Consider the following 11,648-nt stretch of genomic DNA (forward strand, 5'->3'; position numbering starts at 1 on the left):
TCTGTGATGATAAATTTTATTTGCCAACTTGACTGGGTTAAGGGCTGCTCAGATAGTTGGTCATTATTTCTGGGTATGTCTGTGAGGGTGTCTCAGGATGAGATTAGCATTTGAATCAGTAGACTGAGTAAAGCAGATTGCCTTCTCCGATGCAGGTGAGCATCACCCAATCCACTGAGGGCCTGAATAGAAAAAGGAGGAGGAGGACGGACTAATTTGCTCTCTTTTCTTGATTTGGGATGCCCATATTCTCCTTCCTTTGGACATTGAAGCTCCTGGTTCTCGGGTCTTTAAACTCTGGGACTTACATCAGCAACCCCTCTGGTTCTCAGGCCTCTGGCCTTGGGCTGGATTATACTACTAGCTTTCCTGGTTCTCTAGCTTGAAGATGGCATACTGTGGAAATTCTTGGCCTCCATAACCATGCAAGCAAATTCTGATGAAAAATCTCTCACATATCTATATATATCCTATTGGTCCTGTTTCTCTGGAGAACCCTGACAAATAATCTCAAAGATTTATTATGGTGAAGATTAAACAACATTGAATATTTAAGATTCTTGGCATAGTATGTGATACAAAAAAAGTACTCTCAGTAAATGTTAGGTACTAAAATTCTTCAGTCCAACACTAATATTTCACTGATGTTGAAACCAAGATGTTAAATGAAATCACCTATGGGCTCACAGCTAGTTAGTAAAAGGCAGAAGACTGCAACTAAGATCTTCTGATTCCTCTTTATCTTCCCTATACCTGATGCCCTTTACCTGATTGTTTGAATACAGTACATGAATACAAATTGAGGAGGCATCATAACCCATGGTGTCCCAGGGTCAATATTCTTATGAAATATAAGTATTGTTTAATTTCTTGTCACTCTGCCCATCTTCTATGTCAGTTATGAGCAGTAATAAGGAGAAAAGAACATGGAGAATTATGTAAGCAAAGAAAATGCCATGATCTGAAGAAAAAAGTAATGAGGTTAGAAAGAATGTTAGCTGTGTAGACTTGTTCTTTTGTGCTATAAATGTAGTACCAAGGTGGCAAGTATATATTTGATTAAATGTAGTGATAAGTATATATTTGATATCAGAGGGGGCAATTTGATGATCAAAAGGAACATACCTTGTTCATTAATTTTATCAGCTAGTAGAGATGCATGAAATTTTAAATATTTATTCTTTTGATTTTCTAAGGCTTTTCTACTTTAAAATATGTTTTGAAAATGCAAATATCCTAATATGTTAATAGGGATTTAGATCTAAAAATATTTTTCTTTCTTTTTAAAGTTTAGTTGATGTACAATTAAAAACATTTTTCTAGTGAATGGGACACATGATAGGTGGATGGGTTTGTGTAAGGGGTTGCCAGAAGGATAAAGATGATTAGCAAAGCATACTTTTAAAATAATAGTTCTTGATTCTGCCAGTATTCATTTTTCAAAACTTAGAGAACTAATAAGAACAGATACTACACTTGATCTTAGCCAAAATCCCAAGAGGTGATACATTTTCATGTCCAGCCATGACTAAGATATTCATTTTGGATTTAATCTCCTGACCTAAACAACCATAAAACTGGAAAAATAAATAAGGTAACTGTTTTCAGGAACTGGTAAACAGGCAGTGCAGGACTGTGATCCTTGAGAGAAGGGAAACACATGTAATGAGCTCCCTGTTTACCCCAGCTTTCTGTCCTGAGGCATTTTCCTGATTGTGGTGCAGGTAGGTTGAACCCAAGCAGAAACCAGAGGTCTGCCTCTGATGAGACAGAGATCAGAGTTTAGGGCTGCAGAAATGGCTGGAATTTGTGTAGCAGAGATTGGAAACAAGAGAGGGGAGTGTATGAGGAGTACCCAGATGTTGGCAGGTGGGTTTTGCTCATGTCTTTGAATAAGCAGATCTTGTACTGGGTAAAACCCTTCAAGGGCCAGCATACAGCAACTGTGCAAAAGGTTAAGAAATAAACTGATGAAAAAGAGGCCACGGAGAGCTGGGAGATGAATGTCACTCCATCCAGAGTGGAGAGAACTTATTGTCTACCTCAAAAATCCAGTGAAAAGTGGATTAGGGCACACTTTAATAGAAAAAAATCCCACACCTTACAGTAAGTGCTATGCACTAGGACTAGGGATAAAACTCAAACAGACTCATCCTAACAAAACATAAATCAATAGAAATTATCCAAACTAAAGCAAAGAAAGAAAAAAGATTTTAATAAATGTACAGAGACATAGTAACTTGTGAAACAATATCAAGTAACATATCAAGTTACATATAACACATATGTAATTGGAGCCTCAGTGGGAGAGGAGATGCAAAACTGAGCAAAAATATATTTTAAGAAATAACAGCCAAAAGTTTCCTAAATTTGTCAAAAAACACCAACCTAGGAATCCCAGAAGTTCAGTGAATCCCAAGTAGGGTAAATACAAAGAAAGCCACACTAGGCATATAAATGTCAAACTGCTGAAAATCAAAGATAAAGAGAAAAATACTGCAGCCAGAGGTAAAAAGATACAATAATGCATGGAAACAATGATAAGAATAATAGCTCATTTCTTATCAGAAAAAATAGAGGCCCAAAACAAGGGCATGAAATCGTCAAAGTAATTAATCAACAACAAAATGTCAACCAGAAATCTGTATATGGTAAAAAAAATGAAAGAAGTTTTTGATAGAAGTTTTGTGCTACACAAAATGCTGAAAGAGTTTTTTCAGGTTGAAGAAATAGAAAACAACAGAAAGGAATGAAGAGCACTGGAAATGACAACAATTTAGGTGAATGTAAAAAAAAACCCTACCTTTTTCATTTCTTGATTTCTTTAAAAGACAACTCAGAGTTTAAAACAAAAATATCACATTTCTGTGTGGCTTATAATATACATAGAAGGAAAATCTATGACAACAATAACACAAAGGATAGGAGAGAGGTAAACCAAATTATAGAATGTGCTGTTCCAAGGTTCTTATATTTCATCTGAAGAGGTACAATACTATTTTAAAGTAGGTGACAGTAAATAAAGGATAAATATTGTAATTACTAGAACAACTATCAAAAGATTACTGAGATATACAACTCAAAAGTCAATAGGCAAAATAAGATGGAATACTAAAAGTATGCAGTTAATCCAAAGGAAGGAAGACAAGAAGAAAGGGGCAAAAACAATTAGAAACTAACTGTATCAGTAATTAAAAGAAATGAAGATGGACCAAATACTTTAAAGGCAGGGATAGTCAGATTGCACATAAAAACACAAGACTCAAGTGTGTGCTATCTTTAAAAAGTGTGCTCTAAATATAAAGACTCAGAAATAAAAGGCAAAAAAAAAAAAAAAAGCCATAAAATGCTAAGCTATTCATAAATGAAAAACTCTCAGAAAACTGGGAATAGGAGAGAACTTCCTTAATCTCATAAAGGGCATTTACTAAAAACCTACAGCAAATATTATACCTAGTGATAATATATTGAGTGCTTCCCCTCTAAGATTGGGAACTAAGCAATGGTATCTGTCCTCACTTCTTTTTAACTTGTACCAGTTGTCCTATTCAGTGCAATAAAATAAGACTAAAAGGCATGCAATTGGGAAGCCAGAAGTAAATTTACCTTTAGTTGCAGATGACATCTTTGGATTTGTAGAAATCCTAAGAAATCTAAAAAAACACTACTGAAACTAATTAATATTTTGGAAGAAGATTTCAGAATTCAGTATTGTTCAATATAAAAAAATCTTGAAAAAGAAAAACAGAGTTGAGGCACTTTCTACTACCTGATTTTAAAACAATAAAGATTACAGTATTGGTGTATTGCAATATTGGTGTAATTAAGACAAGTAGATAATATGAACAGCATAGATAGTCCAGGAAAAAATGCACACGTATACAATAATTAATTTTTGAAAAAAGGAGCCAAAACAATCCAATGGTGAAAGGATGATGCTGGAACAATTGTATAAAGTAGCCGTTCTCAACCACGGGCAATTTTGTCTCCCACCCCCAACATTCGGCAATGTCTCTAGACATTGTTGATGGTCGCAATGGAGTAGGGGCACTACTGGCATCTAGTGGGTAGAGACCAGGAATGCTGCTAAGCATCCTACAGTGAATAGGACAGCCTCCTATACAAAGTATTTTCTGACCCCAAATGTCAGAGAAATCCTGGAATAAAGGTATGAAAAGAAAAGTGAGCTTCCATTCCTACCTCAAACTACATATAAAAATAATCTGTGAAAGACTAGGTCTATGAATCTGAAAAGATTCATAGACCTAAACGTGACAGCTAAATTATAAACTATATGGAATAAAACATAGGAGACTATCTCCATGGCATTAGGACAGGCAGATTTCTTAGGCAGAACAAAAGAAGCATTAATCATTAAAAAAATAATTGATGAATTAGTTTTCGTCAAAATTTAAAAGTTCTTCCCATCCAAAGATGTTATTCGTAGTGAGGTGGATGGACCTAGAGTCTGTCATACAGAGTGAAGTAAGTCAGAAAGAGAAAAACAAACACTGTATGCTAACACATATATATGGAATCTAAAAAAAGAAAATGGTTCTGATGAACCTATCGGTAGGACAGGAATAAAGACGCAGACGTAGAGAATGGACTTGAGGACACGGCGGCGGGGGGGCCGGGGGGGGAGGGTAAGCTGGGATGAAGTGAGAGAGTAGTAATGAAATATATACACTACCAAACGTAAAATAGATAGCTAGTGGGAAGCAGTCGCAAAGCACAGGGAGAGCAGCTCAGTGCTCTGTGACCACCTAGAGCGGTGGGATAGGGAGGGTGGGAGGGAGGTGCAAAAGGGAGGGGATATGGGGGTAGATGCATATGTATAGCTGATTCACTTTGTTATACAGCAACAACTAACACAACAATGTAAAGCAATTATACTCCAATAAAGATGTAAAAAAACAAAAGACAAAAAAACACCTTTTTGATCAATATTAGACAAGACTTTTAGCTTTAATACTGACATCTTGAAATTTGTCTTTATGGGGAAAAAAACCTAAAATGATTAGTGAATGTCTATCTATCTACTAAAAAAAAACCCACAATGAGATACCACTACATAACCACCAAAATAGCTAAAATTAAAAAGACTAATAGTACCATGACAAAGATGTCATAGTCCATAACAAATGGAATGCTTGACATTACTGGTAAGAGTGTAAAATGTCACAACCGCTTGGAAGGTGGCTGGTAGTTTTTTTTAATAAACGCCTACCTAGCAATTTCACTCCTAGGTATTTACTCAAGAGAAATGAGAACATTTGGCCCAAAAGAAAAATGTACAAGAATGTTTATAGAAGCTTTCTTCATAACTGCTAAAAACTGAAGATCACCTAAATGTTCATCAACAGAAACTTGCAGATATTGATACAATGGAATAGTACTCATCAATCAATAACGAACTTCTGATGTACACAAAAATAGGGATACATCTCATATTGAGTGAAAGAATATAGAAAAGTACATACTGTGTAATTCCAATTATATAAAGTTTAAGAAATTTCTATGGGGATAGAGATAAGAACAGTGGTTGCCGACGTGGGAGCAGGTAATGACTGGAGGGGGAGTGAGGAAATTTCTAGGGTCAAGGAAATGCTCTATATTTTAGTTTTTGTTAGCCTTTACATTTCTCTTTGATTCTTTTTCTTGATTGTATTACCTCTATCCTTCAGTGACAAGTTATTAAAGTTGTATTTTCAACTAAAATTCTCTCTCTTTCCTTCACTTTTTAAAAAAATACATCTTTATTGGAGTATAATTGCCTCACAATACTGTGTTAGTTTCTGTTGTACAACAAAGTGAATCAGCCATATGCATACATATATCTCCACATCCCCTCCCTCAGGAGCCTCCCTCCCACCCTCCCTATCCCACCCCTCTAGATCATCGCAAAGCACCAAGCTGATCTCCCCGTGCTATGCGGCTGCTTCCCTCTAGCTATTTTACATTTTTGAAAGTTTAAATGGATAACTGTTGTTTTGGATATACATTATGGCGAAGATACAGTGTTCCTTCCACCTGGTGAGATCATCAACCACAAGTTCCTGATTCCTGTTAAGATGCATCTAATGTAGATTGGTCAATTATTAGAGTATCTGTTCAGATTGCACCACACACAGGCTGTGTGTGCATTAAGCAGGGCCAAAGTTTTTGCAGAGTTTGTCTCAGATGCTGGGAGGAGAGGACCTCTTTCCTTCTGAGATCACATGCAAGGGTGATATGAGCCTGGAGCTGGGTAGGGGCAACCATTTTTGCCTCCACGTGAAGGGAGCCTGTGGCGAATAAAGTTAACACAGAGGAAAGTAGAGCTGAGAGAATGAGAGAGATGTCTGATGACACCTTGCATCCAGTTTGCTCCTAGACTTTTTTTGTTATGTGAGCTATTAATTAGTGCTTACTTCTTTTTTTTTTCTTTTTTTTTTTGGCGTGAGCTAGTTTGAAGGGCTTCTGCCATTTGCAACCAAAGGAGGCCTGACTAATATAACAGGATTGCTGTTTTAAGAAGCTTCTCAACTAGAGTTCTCAAAGGAGCCTGCAGGAGGTATTCAGTGACCTTACAAAGCAGTAGGAGTTTGATTGACTTTTTGGAAGAATGCAAAACTGAACATACTACATCTCACCTTCATATCTATCGGGGGAAAAGCAGATGGATCCAGCAATCGCCTATAATTGCTTACTTGGCTAAATCACTCAGGACTACAGGGATTTGCTATTTTATGAAATTAAAAGAAAGAACAACAGGAGCTATTATCTAACTTTTGAAAAAGAAGAATGCCTGCAGGTTCCTAGGGCCCAGCAGGGGAGAGGTCATAAGCAGCTTATCAGCCTTGCAGTAATTAAAGGCATGCTTTGTGCCTTGCTAGGGTTAACATCAGCTGTTTTCTAGTTTCCACACAGGGAGATTTTCCACATTCTCTGCGAAAAGAGTTTAAGATTCCCAAATGCTCATCTTTTAATTTAGGTCTCCTCATGGGGGAAAAAAAATAGCTATTCTATAACAATGATTCCAAAGAAATGCTGGATCTAAAGCCTCTGATTTGGGAGGTCTGAAAGACTATAAGCTATACCAAAGGGCAGAAGTTAGAGGCAAACATCCTGCAGGGAAACCCTTAAATTAGGCCATCCTATTTTTTAGTTTTAATGAGGTAACACTCTGGTTGATGCAGGCTGCACAGTGAGTCAGCGGCACGCTAAGTCTGAAAGGGAGATGTCAGGAGGCTAAGGATACCAAAGAGCTCCAAGGGAGGGCAATCCACTAGGGTTTCCTAACCCACCACTTGCTGGGTGTCCTTCAAAGGTACCCCTCAACCGCAAATATGAATCAGAAAATTTGGAAAATAAAGAAAAAAAAAAAAAGATACTCATGAGTTAAACCATTCTTGGCAACATTTTGTCATATTTCCTTCTGGCATTTTTTTTTTTTTTTTTTTTAATGAGGATCTTGAATCAGATGCGTATGTTTGATTGATTGATTGATTGATTGATTTTGGCTGTGTTGGGTCTTCGTTTCTGTGCGAGGGCTTTCTCCAGTTGTGGCAAGCGGGGGCCACTCTTCATCGCGATGCGCGGGCCTCTCTCCTTGCGGAGCACAGGCTCCAGACGCGCAGGCTCAGCAGTTGTGGCTCACGGGCCCAGCCGCTCTGCGGCATGTGGGATCTTCCCAGGCCAGGGCTCGAACCCGTGTCCCCTGCATTAGCAGGCAGATTCTCAACCACTGCGCCACCAGGGAAGCCCCCTTCTGGCATTTTTACCTTAATATATGTTCTTCATGTAATTGTAATCACAGTACACATACAGTTTAGCACGTACTTTTTTCAACATTATATTTTCCCATTTAAAAATAATATTTGTAATAAGCATTTTAAATGACTACATACTATTTTTATCTATGAAAGTAATTCTTCTATTTTAGAAGAAAATCCCTTTGAGAATTGGAAAAGCTTCTACTCCAGTGATTCTCATCCCTCAGTGTGCTTCAGATTAACATAGAGGCTTTAAAAAGCTCACTGTCTGAGCCTCGTTCTCAGAAATTCAGGAGTGGGCCCAGGCAACAACATTAAAAAAAGTAAAAACGGATTTTTCTAATGTGTTCAGGATTGAGAACCACTGAAATGCCCCCCACCCCCGTAGGTATATATCCTCAAAATTGACTGTACGGCAGTAAGATTCATGGATTCGTTGGGTTCAAAAACTCCAGGTTATCCCATAGTTTATATAACACAGTTTACATAATTATTACCTAATTTTTCGACAGATTTTTCAATGTTTCCCCATTATAAATAATGCAGCCATGGACATGTGGATGTATACGACATTTGTCAGAAGTAGGATTCCCAGGTCAAAGCACATGACAATTTCATGGCTCTTTTTACATATTGCCAAATGGCCTCACTTTGGGGGTCCTCTTACCACACTCCTTCTGTCTCATATGTGTGCATATCAGTATTCAACCAGACTTAAAGGGACCCTTCTGCAGCTCTCTGGAGCTCTCTCTCTCTCCGGTCCAGCTCTCTCCTCCACAATACCCTTCCCATCAAATTCTAGCCACTGAGTCCCCTCCAAACTTTAAACTCGGCCTCCCCAAGTTAGCAGAACCGAAGGGCTGTCTGGGTTCCCCCTTTCTGTGTAGCATGCAGCGTGGAGACTGCCTCTAGGCAGTAATCTGGGGCAACAGTGCTTGCTTTCTTCCTCTTGGGATTACAGGCCTGTGCTGTCTCTTGTCCAATGTCTAAAAACCACGGTTTCATGTGTTTTTTTCGGTTTCCTGGTTGTTCAAGGTGAATGAAATAAACCCGGTCCTCCTCTTACTTACCTTTGGCTGGAAGCAGACGTGAGTCCATTTTTACTTAACGTAATTACTAATAAGTTTGGATTTATTTCTACCAAGTTATTCATGCTTTCTATTCCCCCCACCCCTTTTTTTTTTCCTGTTCTTTTTCTCTACTTTCTTGATAGTGGTTTTCACAATGTTCTCCAGAAAGCCCTAGAAGTCCACAGAGACCACTTTTGGCAGTGTGGACAGGGGTTGTGTATACATGGAAGTAAGTTGTCCTGTAATATATATGGTTTGTAAAATGAGTGCACTGCAAATAAAAAATTAAAAATAAATTTATCAAGATAATTAGTGATGAATTATCTATTTAATTACACAGCCATTCCTGCTTATCCATTTAATATTTACTGAATGAACACATGTATATCAGGGACAATGCCAGTTTGTATTAGTTCTTTCAGGGAGCTCATCTCTGAAGTACACTACAAGGACTTATTCTTACAATTGAAATTTTCAGGCATCTTTAGTCTATTGTATTTGTTTTCAGTGATCATATTCTCCCTTGAATGAACTCATTTATTTAGTTCTATATCTGTCTCCTTTACTAGGCTTGATGGATGAGAGGGTAGAGATTTAGGTACTAGCATGTGGTAGGTACTGGAAAAGTATTTAACTAGTTGAATTGCACAGAATAGTGGAAGTCAAATTGTAGAAGCATTGTCAAAAAAAGAAAGCTATGGTTCCTCCCCAAATTTTCCAGGCAAAAAGTGGACCCTGTCTTTGTTTCACTGCTGTACTCCTGTGAAATATAGGGCTTTATAGATATTAATATGATTGCATCTATATCTTTTCTGTTGAATATTATTCCATATTATTTATAAGTCTGTTGTTATGTAGATGAACACTGACTTCCCTTTCTACAGATTTGACCTGTCCCTATCAGGCATGGCTCAAGCACATGCGTCAGTATCAACTGCAATGCTTGTTAATAATGAAGATTTTTTTCTGATCCACTCCCCAAGAACTATGCAATCAGAATCTCTAGGGAGGGATACGTGGCATTTACATTTCTGATAAGTGTCCAGGTGATTCTATCATTGGATAAACATTGGCCTAGGCATTTGGTCCTGATTTATCAAGGAAAATAACCCATGTTTTTCACTAGGGAAGAGGTTCTCACCAACTCTTTTCTGTGCCCCAGTCCTCCCACCCCAGCCATACAGATGGGGAGAAGGCTCTCCTAGAATACTAATGACTTATCCATTTATGAGTAAGATCAGTTTAGAAACCACCCTCTACTGCACTGTTATCTTTAGAGGCTACTAGCAAGTCAATCTTAATTAAGAATGTCAAATGAAAATGAGGTACAGTTATGGGTTCAGCAGTTAAGTGCTTTTCTTACAAATGAGAGTAAACTCCCAGCTGTTTTGCAGGACCCTTTAGCATAAGATATCAATACATTGGTCAGATGTCTTTGCTTGCCACCACCATAGCTCACCTGAGCACTTAGAGATGGGCTACAATGCAAACTAAGGAATACCTCTCCGATTCCCGCACAGAGGATCGGTGCTGACCAGCACTCAACAGCCTGAGAAGCTTGTCTGCTCACCCGCCGGGGCGGGCGAGGGCTGGGAGCTGAGGCTCGGGCTTTGGAGGTCATATCCCAGGGAGAGGACTGGGGTTGGCTGCGTGAACACAGCCTGAAGGGAACTAGTGCACCACAGCAAGCGGGGGTGGGGGGGTGGAGTCTGGGAAAAAGTCTGGACCTGCCTAAGAGGCAAGAGACCACTGTTTCGGGGTGCACGAGAAGAGGGGATTTCTTCCTTGTCTGCCGTCAGAAGATAGAGCACTGCCTAAACGAGCTCCAGAGACGGGCACGAGCAGCGGCTATCAGCCTGGACACCACAGACGGGCATGAAACGCTAATGCTGCTGCTGCAGCCACCAAGAATCCTGTGTGCAAGCACAGGTCACTATCCACACCGCCCCTCCCAGAAGCCTGTGCAGCCCACCACTGCCAGGGTCCCGTGACCCAGGGACAACTTCCCTGGGAGAACACATGGTGCACCTCAGGCAGTTGCAACATCACACCGGCCTCCGCCGTCGCAGGCTCGCCCCACATTCCAATTATAACTACCGTACCCCACACTTCCCCAGCATGAGTGAGCCACAGCCCACTAATCAGCCACTGCTTTAACCCCATCCTGTCTGGGAAGGAACTGAAGCCTGAGGGTGACCTACACGCAGAGGTGGGGCCAAATCCAAAGCTGAACCCCAGGAGCTGTGCAAACAAAGAAGAGAAAGGAAAATCTCTCCCAGCAGCCTCAGGAGCAGAAACAAATTCACCATTGTAGTTAAAGACTTCAACACCCTTCTCCCATTAGCTGACAGATCCTACAGGCAGAGAACAGTAAGAACATAGTTGAACTGAAGAGTGTCATCAGTTAACTGGATCAGATTCACATTTATAGAGGACTTCATACAGTAGCAGACTACACACTCTTCTAAAACTCACAAGGAACATTCATCAAGATAAACTACATTCTGGACCATAAAACACATCTTAACAAATCTAAAAGGACAGAAATCATACAAAGTATGCTCTCAGGCCACAGTGGAATTAAACTGGAAATCAATAACAGAAAGATAGCTGGAAAATTCCAAAGTAATTGGAGATTAAACAATACACTTATAAATAAAAAGTGGATGAAAGAAAAAGTTGCAAGGGAAATTTAAAAAATATTTCAAACCAAATATCAAAATTGTGGGAAACAGCAAAAGCAGTGCTTACAGGGAAATTTATGGTACTGAATGACTATACTAAAAAGAAGAAAGACTTAAAATGAAAATCTAAATCTCCA

The 11,648-nt window shown here is 39.1% G+C and overlaps 1 pseudogene; it reads right to left on the reverse strand.

The window, feature by feature from the left end:
• Positions 1–1,358: 1,358 nt before the first annotated feature.
• Positions 1,359–1,506, reverse strand: LOC114235657 (U2 spliceosomal RNA; annotated as a pseudogene).
• Positions 1,507–11,648: the final 10,142 nt, after the last annotated feature.

Source organism: Balaenoptera acutorostrata, chromosome 4 (genome assembly GCF_949987535.1).
Source record: "Balaenoptera acutorostrata chromosome 4, mBalAcu1.1, whole genome shotgun sequence".
Taxonomy (NCBI): Eukaryota; Metazoa; Chordata; class Mammalia; order Artiodactyla; family Balaenopteridae; genus Balaenoptera; species Balaenoptera acutorostrata.